The sequence below is a fragment of the Tamandua tetradactyla genome, chromosome 7 (genome assembly GCF_023851605.1).
Source record: "Tamandua tetradactyla isolate mTamTet1 chromosome 7, mTamTet1.pri, whole genome shotgun sequence".
Taxonomy (NCBI): Eukaryota; Metazoa; Chordata; class Mammalia; order Pilosa; family Myrmecophagidae; genus Tamandua; species Tamandua tetradactyla.
The window spans coordinates 125,798,471-125,813,949 of NC_135333.1; positions in this window are offsets into that span (position 1 = coordinate 125,798,471).

Here is a 15,479-nt window from a genome sequence, read left to right on the forward strand (position 1 = left end):
AACCCAGTGAAGGACTGCAGTCCATTCAGCATCTAAATCTCTGAATCCAAGATTCGTTTATGTATTAAGAGCTTGTCATTTACCTTAATCTCTACCATAGGTGCTTCATTGACATGAAAATTATATGGGTGTAGATTCTACTGCCTTATTGACAGGGTATACACACACACACACACACACACACACACACACACACACACACACTATACATATATAGTACTTAAAAATATATATATATTTAGTAGAATTTAGATCATTCCAAATACTAGCAATGTCAAAATGAAAGGCAAGGCTTTAGAACATCCTAAAAATGGACAAAAATGGCCACCTATGGTTGTGTTTTAGCTATCAAATACAGAGTTCGACTGTGACTGTATTAAATAAGATAGGAGTGTAATTCTCTCCCTCCTTGGCAGCAGGCTGGAGGCCAGGGCTCAGAGGCAGGATGATTAGCAGTCTTTGTCACAGGTTGTAATGGTCATTTATATCCCACGTAAAGGAAATGTTCATTGACTGGGCTAAATCATCACGAACTCACGTACGTACATGCCTGGGTATCCTGTGTTAATGGTGGTGTGACCTAAAATTAGTAAAAAAAGAAATGAATGCAAACAGCAAAGAGGGCAACACATACTAGCATCTATAAGTTTGCTCACTTCTGCTCATCTATTTTCCTACCACACTAGGTAAATTGTGAACTTATTAAATACATGGTGACAAGTTAATTAATGAAACTTAACAAAATACAAGGCCAAATAAGTACTCATAAGCTAAATGGAGTTCAAAGGCACCAATTGCTTGTTACTTTTGAGTTATAATGAAACCACTGACATGTTAAAGCCTTTAAATCGTATTATTTATCATATCATATGATAATTTTAGAAACCTACACATTCTTTCTGTCATAAGTGGAACAAAATATGTGAAAGGTTTTCCTTTTAAGTATTAAAAATATACATTTCAGAATTAGTTATTCAAGATATAGTTTAGGATCTAAACATTTCATTGGGTTTACTGGTTTTATTGTGTCTTTCCTTAAGGAACCTAAATTCCATCTCTGACCAATGAGTACTAAACAGTTAGAATGACTTGTAGAGCATTTTTTAAAAAATGAAGACTCGCGGACTGTACTCCTGGAGGTTCTGCTTTTGTGGGTCTGGGGTGAAGCTTAAAAGCTTATATATACATTTAAAAAGGTTTCCAGATGCTCAAAATCTCAGACTTAGAAAATTTACCAGAACACAGGTTTATATAAGAATACTGTCTGATATATTTGAAATGTTAAATGATCTGGAAAGTGTTTTTAGATAATTTTCCTTGTAGTACAAAAAATTATTGTTACTGTTACTATTTTGGCAAAGGAGGCTCTATTTTTTTTAAAGACTTTTATGAATTTGATGGCTAAAACAGATATTTAGAAAATCCACTCAACACCTAAGATATGATCCTACGCCACGTTGTCAAATAGGTTTAGAGAAACTTGAAAACTTTTGATCTATGTACTGTTTCTCACTGGATATGTCATTTTCTTTCACTTCAATATTTTAAGACTGTTACCAAAAGTGGGCATTGCCTAAGGAAACAAGAATATAATACCAAAGGCTATTTTTTTGAACGCTGGACAAGAGTTATCTTCATGACTGTGTTGCAGCGAAGTTGATACAGGACTCTTATCTCTGCCAATCACGGTAAAGTACAGTCTGGGCAGGTTTCCAGTCAGCTGACTTTGCTAAGCCAATGAGAAGTATCCAAAATGGCTCCCAGGCTTCTCCCCAGGGATTAGACTTCGCCTGTTGCCATGGAGACTGACCTTCATGGGTGAACACATTTGCCATTGGGATCGGTGACCTGACTGTGGACACAGGACTGAGGGCCGATTCTCCTGGAGCATCATAAATTTGCTCAACAACTCTACTGACTCCTAACGCAGTTTTTTTCTTCCTAAATCTATGCCACTGTACTCATGAGAGCATGACTCAGCCATACCAGCAGTCTCAGTAAGCTTGAAGTGGCCTCGATTTGAGGATTTACAGCCTTTGCAAACACAGAACACATTTCTTTGTTCCCTTTCAGAAGTCGAGTAGTGATTCATTTTCAGTAAACAAAGAGAGGATAACCGACATGTTTACTAGTCTGGAATTCAGCTTCTTCCAAATGCAATTCCTTCAGTTCTTAGTAAATGCATTGTGCATTTCAGATAGTCTTCTTTCTTCTTTAATCTATTTTCTTTCTTCCTAGCATGAGAAAAATATATAATTTAGCCCTCACTGAAATCCAACTGATATGACTTTCAAAGGCGATTCAGGCCCCTATGTTTGTCCTTTGCAAGAACAAGCAACTGTGACTCTGAAGAATTTAAATGCAGATACTGTTGGCAGCCGGAGATGTTTTCTACTGTTGGTATGCAAAGGAAAATTTTACTTTACAACTGCACTGTGCCACTACTGACATTGATGGGTCCTGTATTCACCAGAGGGGGAAAATTTTAAATAGCTTACCTGTCTGCACAATATCCTTGGTGGTTATACAACAGTAAAATATTCATCAGCCTGATACATTTACTGTTAAAACTGACAGACCTTACAGCAGTCACATCTATTCCTGAGATGTAATGGTTATTTCTAAATTCTGAGATGCTAAACTCTTCGTGTATAATCTGGTCAGTCCCTGGAACTTCAGGTCTCTGTATGACACCTGAGATGCTGAGCTAGAGTTCTGCAGCTCTGAAGGTCAGCAGTACCTCACACAGCAACTGTTAAAAAAAGTTGGAAAAGTGATCAGATTTCAATTAGAGAGATGAATGAAGCAGATCTGGTTAGGACTAAGGTAAATCAGACTAAAAGGTAAAGGATGATATGGACTGTGTTTTAAAACTTTAACTTTCTGTGTGAGACCAAAGGAAGAGATGCTTATTTAGTGCAAAATTTCTATTTTCTGTAGCACACTTCTAATTTAACTTGTATGGTCAATTTATTTTAACACCATAATTACATGGAATCTTGAATAGGGAGTGAGATCTTGTTAGTGTGATGGCTCAATATATCCCAGAGCAATTTGGGTGGAGAATAAAAAAATATTTGCAAAGTCTCCTTGAGGGACTGGGGAAAAATGTGGAACTGTTAAAATTCCCCACCAGGGAAGTTACAGATTTTTTCACAAGCACTGGGGACTACCAATTTAATAGGCTGAGCCCTCAATCTTGGGGCTTGCCTTATGAAACTTATTACTGCACAGGAGGAGCTAAACCTACTTCTAATTTTGTCTAAGAGTCTCTCCAAGAGAACCTCTTTTCTTTTTCAGATGTGGCCTCTCTCCAAACCAACTCTGCAAATAAATCCACCCCTCCCCCCATATGGGACATGTCTCTCAGGCATGCAAATCTCCCTGGCAATGTGGGAAATGACTCCCAGGGATGAGCCTGGCCCTAGGATTATGGGATTAGGAAGGGTTTCTCAAGGGGGAAAAGAAATGAAACAAAATATAGTTTCAGTGGCTTAGACATTTCAAATAGAGTCGAGAGGTCATTCTGGAGGTTATTCTTATGTATTATATACATATTCCTTTTTAGTTTCTAATATATTAGAATAGTTAGAAGGAAATACTTGAAACCGTTGAACTATAATTCAGTAGCCTTGGTTCTTAATGATGATTGTATAACTATATAGCTTTTATGGTGTGACTGTGTAATTGTGAAAAACTTGTGGCTGAACGTTCCATTTAGCCAGTGTTTGGACAGATGTGGAAAAAAATAAGGACAGTAAATAAATAATGGGAGGATAAAGGGCATGGCATGTTTTGAGTACTATTTTTTGTTTTTATTTTTATTCTATGTGTATTTTTTGAGTAATGAAAATGTTCAAAAATTGATTGTGATGATGAATGTACAACTATATGATGATAATGTGAACCACTGATTGTACATTTTGGATAATTATAGGTATGTGACTATATCTCAATAAAATTGCATTAAAAAAACAAGTTGAAACTGGTTGAGAATGTGTGCAATGTATCATGTTCCTAATTTCTTTAGCTTCACTTTTACCATAACTGTGTTCCGTCATGCTCATGTTGTCCCAATTTTAAAGTCAACTGTAAGACATTAGTATTGTACTTATTGCTTCATCTGAAATATCTTTGTTGACAAAAGATCCAATTTCATTATGCTGAATTCCGAAGTATAATTGTGGTAATGTAATCGCTTTCTCAGTTTCATCACTTGTATGGTCCCAGAAAATCATTATAACTTCCTAGAATTATCCCCAAACCATCCAAACTAAGCATTTTTCCAAGTTAGTGGACAGCACGGAGGCAACTAATATTCACTTATCCATTTATTTATTAGAAATGGCTTACAGGTACCCAATTTTTGACACGAATCTTCTCATTTTCAAAAGAATGTTAGAAATAGCTCAGCTAATGTACCATAAAAGTTCAATTCAGGCTTTGATAATGAACCTAAAAGGCACATTAAAATGGAACCTATTGCTATATATGTCAAAAACTCAAAATTTCTGTTTCCTGTGCATAAACAAATTCCCTTGACAGAAACTCAGCATCAACTCAGAAAAATTATTTTTGAATGAATATTTTTAGCCATATTTCATCTATTCAAGGCTATCTCCCAGAGTTCATAGATATCCTTATTAAAGCACAGAAACTTTTACCTTATTATTCTGTATGCTGTATGGCAGGGTCACATTTCATTATTTTTCCATGTGAGTATCCATATTGCAGCACTATTTATTGATTTTTTTTGTGTGTTTTGTTTGTTTTGCTTTTTTTGTGGGGGGGGAAGTGCATGGATGATTCTGGATTTTTAAACCACTAGCTTTGTTGGTTGGACTGGTGAGTATGGGGAGTAAAAATCTTTTATTTTATTAATTATTTATTATTTTTTTGCAAAAATATTTTATTTTTAAACAAATATTTTTGTTGACATCAGGTCCAGTTTCACTCAACTGAATAATTGGAATAGATCTGTCTCCAGGTGTTTTAGTTTGCAAGCTGTCAATTCAATATATCTGAATTGGAATGCCTTATAAGAAGGAGAATTTAATAAGTTACAAGTTTATAGTTCTAAGCCTATAAAAATGTCCAAACTAAGATGTACAGGGAAAGATACCTTAATTCAAGGAAGATTGATGGGTCTAGCACATCTTTGTCAGCTGGGAAGTCATATGGCTTCATCTGCTGGTCCTTTGCTCCTGGACTCCATTGCTTTCAGCCTCTGATCCTGTATGGTCCCTCACTTCACTTCTCTGGGGCTGGCTTTCATCTCTTGGCTTCCCTGGGCTCTCTCCATTCCCTTCGCAATGTCTGCTGGGCTCCAAGCATCTCCAAACATCCATGTCTTTGTTCTCCAAGTGTCAGCATCTATGTCAGCTCTGCTCTGAAGTTTCTGTTGGCTTTCTGTCATTTCTGTAGTTTCTGTCATTTCTGACTCTCTCCAAAATGTTTCCTCTTTTAAAGGATTCCAATATATTAATCAAGACCCACCCTGAATAGATAGAGTCACATCTCCATCTAATCAAAAGGTCACACCCACAAATTGGGTGTGCCACATCTCCATGGAGATAATCTAATTAAATGTTTCCACCTACAAATATTGAATTGTGGTTAAAAGAAATGGCTGCCCTTACTAAAGATTAGATCAGGATTAAAATATGCCTTTTCTGGGGCACATAATAGATTCAAAATAGCACATCTCACCCTCTGGACCACCCCCCCCCCCAAACATGTCTTCTTTCCATATACAAAACACTTTCACTCCATCATAATATCACAAAAACCTTAAACCATTAGTAACAATACAAATATAATACAAAATTTAAACTAGTACAAAATCTTATCAAAATCTGTTATAGACGTGGTCTTTTCTAAGGGCAAACTTACCTTCTCCACATGTATGGGTGGGTTCACTCTCCTGGCCCAAGATTTCCTGGCTCCAGACCTTAACCTCCATGGTTCTGCCTCTTGAAGACATTTTTCCTTTACTTTGTCCCTTTTGGTCCAGACTGGCCATGGTTCCATTTATGCAGATCCCACAACACTCTTGTTGGTTATTTATTCAGTATACTGGGATTATACCCATCAGATAATAACATTTTCCATAAATCTTTTCTGGATAGATCCATTTCCAATCCTCACTTCTCCTGTAATGGCTTGCTACTTCCATTTTTGGATAAATCCTCATGGTGGGGCCCTATTCACTGGGGTCTCACTTTCTGAAAGCCCAGAATTTTCCAGAACACCAGTTGCTGTTTTCTTTGTGCACAAAAATTCAGTTCTCAACTTATCTCTTTCCTCTCACATTTTAGTATGAGCTTCAAGGAGCAAACTGTATTTTCCACTTTTAGTTTGGAAACTTCTTCTGCTAAATATCCATGTTCATCCCTCTCAAATTCTGCCTTCCATCCACAAAGAATGCCTTCCATCCACTTTACCATAACACATTCATCATTTTTGTCTAAAGCCTTATCAGAAGTGTGTTTAGAGCCCACATTTCTATCAACAGCCTTTTCAAAGCATTCTATGCATTTCCTATCAAACTTGTCACAGCTCATCCAGAATCTTCCCCTTATCCATTTAAAAAGCCATTCCAACATGTTTGGTATTTGCAAACTGCAGCAGCATCCCACTTCTCCAGTACCAATATCTGTTTTAGTTTGCAAGCTGCCAGAATGCCATATACCAGAAATGGAATGGCTTTTAAAAAGGGAAATTTAATAAGTTACAAGTTTGCAGTTCTAAGCCTATTAAAAAAGTCCAAACTAAGGCATCTAAGGAAAGATATCTTAATTCAAGGAAGGCTGATGGGTCTAGAACACCTTGTCAGCTGGGAAGTCACATGGCTGGCATCTGTTTGTCCCTTGCTCCTGGGCTCCATTGCTGTCAGCCTCTGTTCCTGTGGGGGTTCCTCACTTTGCTTCTCTGGGGCTGGTTTTTATTTCTTAGGTTCCCTTGGCTCTCTCCAGGTTCTGGCTTGCTTAACATCTCACCGAAGTCTGCTGGGCTCCAAGCATCTCTCCAAAATCCGTGTGTCATTTCTCTACATATTGGCATCTGTCAGCTAGGTTCTGAAGTTTCTGTCAGCTGCATCATTTCTGTCATTTCTGATGCTCTCCAAGATGCTTTCTTTTTGAAAGGATTCCAGTAAACTAATCAAGTCCCACCTTGAATGGATGGGGTCACATCACCCTCTAATCAAATGGTCACTCCCACAATTGTTGGACATGCCACATCTCTGTGGTGATAATCTAATCAAAAGTTTCCATCTACAATATTGAATTAGGATTAAAATAAATGACTGCCCCCACAGGATTGGGTCTGGATTAAACATGTTTTTTTCTGGAGTACGTAATAGATTCAAACCAGCATACAGGTATTAAAAATGGGGTTAGACACGTTTTTCTTTTCACCTAGCAATATATCTGTGTTTTAAAAATAACCACAAAGTGAGACTAGCTTTATTTCTCTTTATTTAATAAGTATTAGGTATCTTGACTTTTTAAATTACATTTAAAATTGCATGCTTTGATGAATATTCCAATCTACGACACTTTTTTTTTTTGGTGCATAGTCTGGGAATCAAGCCTGGGTCTCCCACATAGAAGGTGAGCATTCTACCACTGAATCACCCATGCACCCCTCTACCATACTTTTGTATCTAATGTAGGGATATATGTGTTAATACAATATCTTTATATTGATATTTTAATCATAGTATTTCTTGAGTTATTGGTAGTGAATTTGAGGATATTTCAAAATTATAGTTGTATTAGGAAAGATGAATTTGATACATTTGAAAGTTCTGAATTGTTCTGATTTTGTACAGTTCAAATTGAATCTAATTTCCACAGACAACTTTTTTCATCATAATTATAATTTCTCATGAATTAAAAATTACTTCTCTGGTTCATTGAATAAATATAAAAATGGGAAAACCCCAAAATGAGATCTATAGTTTATTCTTTAATATAGTCTAATATTAAAACCAGGGATACAATTCCCAATTTGTTTTAAAGACCAATTCAGCTCAATTTTCACTGCATTTGGAAAAAGTAAGAAGCAAAATTGCAGTTGCGGAAAGCAAGAATCTAAATGTTTTAAGTCTGGTAATCACCTGCCATTTTTATTTGCTAGAAATATCATTTCATCTAGAAATCTCTGAAGGGATATGATTTGAAAATGTTCTTTGAGCTATTTGGTCCCAAGTGTCTTCCCAGTTGTCAATTCAGAGTAATGATCACCTAAGTCTTCAGAGATAGTACAATAAACATTTCCCACTGTGGGCCATTGAGGACCCCCAGTAAATGTTGATAGGCCTAAAGCAGGGTGAGGAAGAAGAGCTGCATTTTAACTTAAAGATTCTACATTTTATGCCGTATTTCCAATAGTGAGATAGGAGAATTACCATGGATGAGATGTCAGTAACATCCTTCCCACCCTTTGTTTTGGATATTCCATTAAGATTTCCAATGCTCTTTTACATATATAACCACCTTTGGATCTTTCATCATCTCTAAGACATAATAGACAAGTTGCTTCTATCTATTTTACAGTTAAGAACTTACAAGCTCAGAGAGGTTAAGTGACTTTCTAAAGTTTACATAGTTAAGAAGGGCAGTGAAGATGTAAATCTACATCTCCAATGCTCTAAAATGTAATCAAGACTTTTATGAGCACCAAGATCCATGTTGGATGCATGTTAGCTGTTTATTAAAGAATAGATTGTTTCCTTATATTTTCTTTTTTCATGCTACTTAAAATATCAAAGCAATCAGGCCAATCTTATATGAAAGGAATGCTTTTTCTTCTCTGTAGAGTAAGGTGACTACTAAATGAGTAAAAATGTAAAGGTCAGTACTAAAATGAAATGGGTGCAAATATAGCAAACAGCAAGCATGAAATGAGAACCTACCATGTGACAAGGCTTGGGGGGTATTGAAGATACAAAGTTGTTAAAGTCTTGCCCCTACAGAGTATGGCTTTTGGACTCAGGCAGACCTGTATTCCTATCCTGACTAGCCTTGAGACACAGAGCATGTGTTGTAGATTGAACTGTGTTCTCAAATTTAGACTTGTTCTTAATCTTAATCCACATCCATGTGGGTGTGAGCCCATTGCAGATGCAATCACTTGAGATGTTATATTAATTGAGGTGGGGTCCAGTTGATTGAACCTAGGTTTTAATCAAAATTCGTGGAGCTATTTATAAGCAGAAAAAATTCAGACATAATCAGAGTGAAAGCCATGGGGAGGGGCCAGAAGGCAAAAAGTCAGTGGAACCCAGAAGAGAAAGGAGACGATGTGATGTGAGGCAGGGATATAAGCCAAGGAACCCAAAGATTTACCAACAACCAGCAACTGAATGTTACAGACTTTGGGTGGTAAACATCACCTGGCTGATGCCTTGAGTTTGGACTTCTCCCAGCTTCAAAATTGTGAACCAAAAAAATTCCCATTGTTTAAACCAACCCATTACTATTTGTGATAGCATCCCAGGAAATTGAGGCAACAAGTTAATTAACTTCTTGATCCTCAGTTTCCTCCTCTGTAAAGTGGGATGTGAGAAATCCTAAGTTTTGGGTTCAGAATAGAGTTTGCCAGAATCAGTCTAGATTCCTGTCTTTCTGATGGAGAAGGGCTGCTTTTCAGTTCCATTGCCAGTTTTATTTCTGGGTGACTTGGTAAAAAATATTTTGTATACAGTAATTTAATCAGTTTGCCATGATAAATTTGTTAAGATTTTGCATTATTTGAATTCTATCTGCCTATCTTTCTCAAAGAATATTTTCCCTATTTTGAAAAATTAAGGTGAAATTCACATGACATGAAAGTAGCCTTGTTAAAGTATACAATTCAGTGTATACTGAATTTAACACATTCACAATGTGTGGCTACCACAAGTTCCAAAACATTTTCATCACCCCAACAGAAAATTTTGTATTTATTAAGTAGCTACTCCCTTTCCCCCTCATCCACCTACCACCTGGAAACCATGAACCTTTCTATCTCTATTGATTTACCTATTCTGGATATTTCATATAAATAGAATAATGCAACATGTGACCTTTTTTGTCTGCCTTCTTTCATTTAGCATAAAGTTTTCAAGGTTCTTCTACATTTTAGCATTTATCAGTGTTTTGTTCCTTTTTATGGCTGAATCATATTCTATTGTATAGATCAATCACATTTTATTTAGCTTTTTCATCTGTTGATGGACACTAGGGTTGTTTCCATCATTTGGTTATTGGGAATAATGCCTCTATGAACATTCCTGCATGACTGCTTGCTTAAATACCTGTTTTCAGTTCTTTGGGGTATACATTGGGAGTGGAATTGCTGAGTCCTATGGGAATTCAGTGTTTAAATTTTGAGGAACTTCCACACTAATTGCCACAGCAGCTGAACCGTTTTACATTCCCACCAGCAATGCACAAGGCTTCTAATTTCTCCACATCCCCACTACTTATTTTCCTTTGTTGTTATAGTCATCATACTGGGGGTGAAGTACTATCTCACTGTGGTTTTGATTGTGCATTCCTCTAATGACTTAAGATGTTGAGGATTTTTTTCCTGTGCTTGTTGGCCGTTTGTAAATCTGCATTGGATATGTCTACTTAATTCTTTTGTCTGTTTTTAAATTGGGTTGTTTGTCTTTTTTTAATTGAGTTGTAAGAGTTTTTTTACATATTCTTGATACTAGACCCTTATCAGAGACATGAATTGCAACTATTTTTCTCTCCCATTTTGTAGACTTTTTGCTTTCTTGACAATGTCTTTGAATATACAAAAATATTTCCTTTTGATGAAGTCCAATTTATCCATTTTTTGTTGTTGTTGCTAATGCCTTTGGTGTCATTCCTAAGAATCCATTGCCAAATCCATGAAGATTTAAAATCCTTATGTTTTCTTCTAGGAGTTTTATAGTTTTAGCTCTTACATTTAGCTTGTTGATCAAGTTTCAGTGAATTTGTGTATATCCACATTCAAATCCAGCTGTTCTAGCACCATTTGTTTATGAGAACTCACAGGATTTTAAAGTGTTTATGTCCTTGTTATAATATTTAATACATATAAAATATTAAATAGGTATGTTATAAAGCCTGATAAAATGTTGAACACTTTTGAAACTGCCTCTTATTTCATGTGTGTATATATACCTAAATAATAGATTGCTTTTTGGACCTTAAAACATGGTATCATACTCTATGTCATCTTCTCAATGTTCTTTGATTTTCACTCAAGATAATGTTTTAAAGATTCATCTACGTTGTATGTAGTTGTAGTGCATGTTCTGACTGTGGGTTTAGCTTTTTATTCTAGAATTTATTACAATTCAATTATTCATTTTCTGTTGATAATTTCAGTTGTTTCTAGTTTTTTCCTGAGGGGAACAACATTGTTCTGGTTATTTTTGTATGTGAATTCCAGTGCAAAAATTTCTCAAGAAGATGTACCGAGAGGTGGGATTGATTGTCAGAAAGTTATGTGTTCAAATTTACAAGATAAAGCAAAATTACTTTCCAGTGTTTTACCAAATTGGTCTCACTAGCAGTGTATTGGTGAGCCTGTTGAGTCAGCTTTTCTCTAACACTGGTTGTTTTCAGACATCTTAAGTTTGGTCAGTCTAGTAGAGGTAAATGGGATCTCATTGTGCTCTGAATTTGCATTATGTCTATTATCTCTAATGAAGTTGCATATCTTTCAAGTGTCTAGTGGCCACGTATTTTCTTTATCTTCTTAAAATATCTGTTCAGGTCTTTTATCCATTTGCATATTTTAAAGTTGGCTAATGGTATTTCATTTTTTTATGCTCTTGGCTTTATACATGGTAAATTTTGTGTTACAAATACCTTTTTCCAGTTTCTAGCATGAATTTTCACTTTTCATAAAGTCATCCTTAATTTTACTACATTTGAGCTTATCAAACTTTTTCATGGTTAATGTTTTGATGTTTTGTTTAAGAAATCCTTCCCATTTGAATGTCAGAAAAAATTTTGCACTTTTTCAGAAGATTTAGAACTTAACTTTTTACATTTAAAGTCCTAAATTCAAGCAGATACACCTCTTGTACATCAGTTTGTTCATACTTTAGCTGGTTTAAAGCATAAGGTAAATGTGAGGATTGAATTAGTTAATATATACCAGATATTTGGAAGAGTACCTACTGCAATGTAATACAAAATTTAGTTATTATTATTTTTATTGTATGAGGTGGAATTCCAATTTCATTTTTCCCTATGGATAAACAATTGCCCCAGCCTCATTTGCTGAAATGTGTTTCCTTGGTCTGCTATTCTGCAATGCCATTTTCATCATATATGATATTTCCATATACACGTAGATTTATTTCTGGGCTTTCTATTCTTTCTACTGGTCAGTTTATCTGTCCCTAATCTAATCATTGCACTCTTTTAATTATTATAACTTTAAAATAAGAATTTATGTCTACTAGTGGAGGTACCTTTAACTTCTTCAACAGTGTTTCGGCTTTTTTTTGGCCCTTTGGTTTTTCATATAAATTTTAGAGTCAGTATTTCAGTATTCTTATTAGTATTTCATCTGTACATAATGGTAAATTTGTGATATTTGACATCTTTTTTTATATTGTGTCTTACTATCCATGAATGTAGTATATATTTCAACTTATTTATTTATATCTTAATAAAGGTGTATGTATTTTTTGTATGCTGTATTGTGGGGGTCACATTTCATTCTTTTTCCATGTGCATATCCTATTATTACAGCATATTTCGTTGACTTTTTTTTTCTTTTTTGGGGGGGAAATGCATGGGCTGAAAATCAAACTTCGGTCTCCCACATGGCAGGTGAGAATTCTACCACTAAACTGTCCTTGCACCCCCAATAAAGATATTTAAAATTTTTTCTGCATATTAATCTTACACGTCTTTTTCTAGATTTATTCCTAGGAACCTTAACAGTATAGCTGTCTTTATAAATGGTGTCTTTATAAATGGGTTAAATTGTGTCCTTCAAGTTATGATTAAATCTTAACCTCTGATCCTGTGAATGTGATCCTATCTGAAAATAGGATGAGACCAGACTAGATAAGTGTGGGCCCTAATCCAATAAGGGTGGTGACCTGAGAAGATGAAGGAAATTTGGGCACAATGCACAGACACAGGAGGGAACAGCTCCAAGCTAAGGAATGCCAAGGATTGCCACGGATTGCTGGCAAACTAACAGAAGTTAGGAAGAGGCAATAAAGAAATAAAGAAATAAAGAAAGGACTGATTCTCCCCTACGGGTTTCATAGGGAGCCTGGCCCTGCAGATACCTTGCTTGCAGACTTTTAGCCTTTAGGTCAGTGAGACAGTAAGTTTATGTTGTACTTATCTATAAATTGTCTGAGCTTCATGTTTTCCTTTTTGGGAGGATTTCAAACTATTGCTTCAATTTATTTAATAGTTTTAGGACAATTCCATTGCTTTTTTTTTTCTTAAATCAATTTGGGTACAGTATATTTTTCTAGAAATTTGACCATTTTGCATATGCTTTCAAGTTTATTGTCCTAAAATTGTTTATAGCATTTCCTGATTTTCTTTTAAATCTCTTCTTTATATAGTTTTGTCTTATCTCTCTATTCCTGATCCTGTTTGTTTATACTTTTTTTGTATTTTGCTTTATCAATCTTGCCTGAGGTTTGTCTGTTTTATTGGTCTTTTCAGAGAACAAAAGAACTGATTCTCTCAGTTATTTTTTTAAATTTTATTAATTTCTACTATCTCCTTGATTCCTTTTTCTTTGGGTTGGTTTTATTGTTCTTTACTAATTTTCTAACTATATACTTAAATCACAGGCGAGTCTTATCATATATGCTCTTAAATGCCACTTTTACTGCATCTCACGAGTTTTGATACAAAGTATTTTCAGTATCATTCAGTTCTAAGAAATTTTAATTACCATCATGATTTTTTCTTGAACCCATGAAGTTATTTTACATTATGTTTTTAAATTTCCTAGTGCTTAGGGACATTCTTTTATTGATTTCTAATTTAATTGAATGTGATCAAAGAACCTGCTTTACAGAATATTGATTTCTTAAAATTTGCTCATATCTGATCTCATATTTAATCAAATTTGTAAATTTTCATATGTGCTTGAGGATAATGTTTATTGTCTAATTCTTGACTCCAACCTTCTAAATATGTCATTTAGATCAAGTTTATTGTATTGAAATCTTTCTAAGTTTTTGTCTCTTTTACTTAATAATTGAGAGATATGTTTAAATATTTCCCTTTGATGGTGGATTTTTCAATTTATTCCTACAGCTTTGCAATTTTATTTCATGTGTTTTAGGCTTTTTTATTAGTGCATAAAATTTAGAATAATCCTATTTTCCTGGTGAATTGAACCTTTTATCCTTTAATATTATCATTTTAAAGATTTTTGCCTTAAAGTCTATTTTGTCTGATATTAATATAGCTATGCATTTGTCTGATATGGATTTCTCTATCCTTTTACTTTCAAATTTTCCATGCCTTAAGAGTATCTCTTGCAAGGAAGAATGAATATTAATGGACTAACATGTCACTTAAAGAACAGAAGTTGTCAGATTTTATATATATACATACATAAATGACATTATGTGTATGAATGACAAACTCTCCCCCTTAACTGACTTGTTAACCTATTAATATTTATTGTGATTCCATATTTGGAATTAAAAAAATTTCTTTTAGTAGCATATATGAACCTTGAAATTCAGTGGTGTTAATTACATTCACGGTGTTACACAACCATTACCATCATCCATTACCACCACTCTTTCAACATCCCCAACAGAAATTCTGCACCAGTTAAGCTCAAAATCCCCCTTTTCTAGCCTTCCGTAGCCCTAGATATTTTAGTTTTGATAGTATGAATTTCCTTATTCTAATTGTTTCATATCAGTGAGATCATACAATATTTGTCCGTTTGTGTCTGGCTTATTTCACTAAACATGATGTCCTCAAGTTTCATGCATGTTGTTGCATATATTATAACCTCATTCCTTTTCATGGCCACGCTGCACAATATTCCACTGGATATGTATTCACATTTTGCTTATCCATTCATTTGTGAATGGATACCTGGGTTGCTTCCATCTTTTGGCCATTGTGAATAATGCCACTCTGAACATCGGTCTTCAAATATCTGTTTGAGTCTCTGCTTTCAATATTTTTTATTACACACCTAGAAGGGAGTTGCTGGTAATTCTATACTTAACTTTCTGAGGAACCACCAGACTCTTAACCACAGTAGGTGTACCATTAAATGTTCTCACTAACAATGACTCCTTCCAGCACTTGTTATTTTTCCTTTTTTTTTTTTTTTTTAATAGTAGCCATTTTAGCAGGTGTGAAGTGGTATCTCATCACGGTTTTGTTTATGTTTCCCTGATGGCTAATGATGTTGAGCATCTTTTTCATGTACTTTTTGGCTATTTGTGTATCTTCTTTGGATAAATGTCT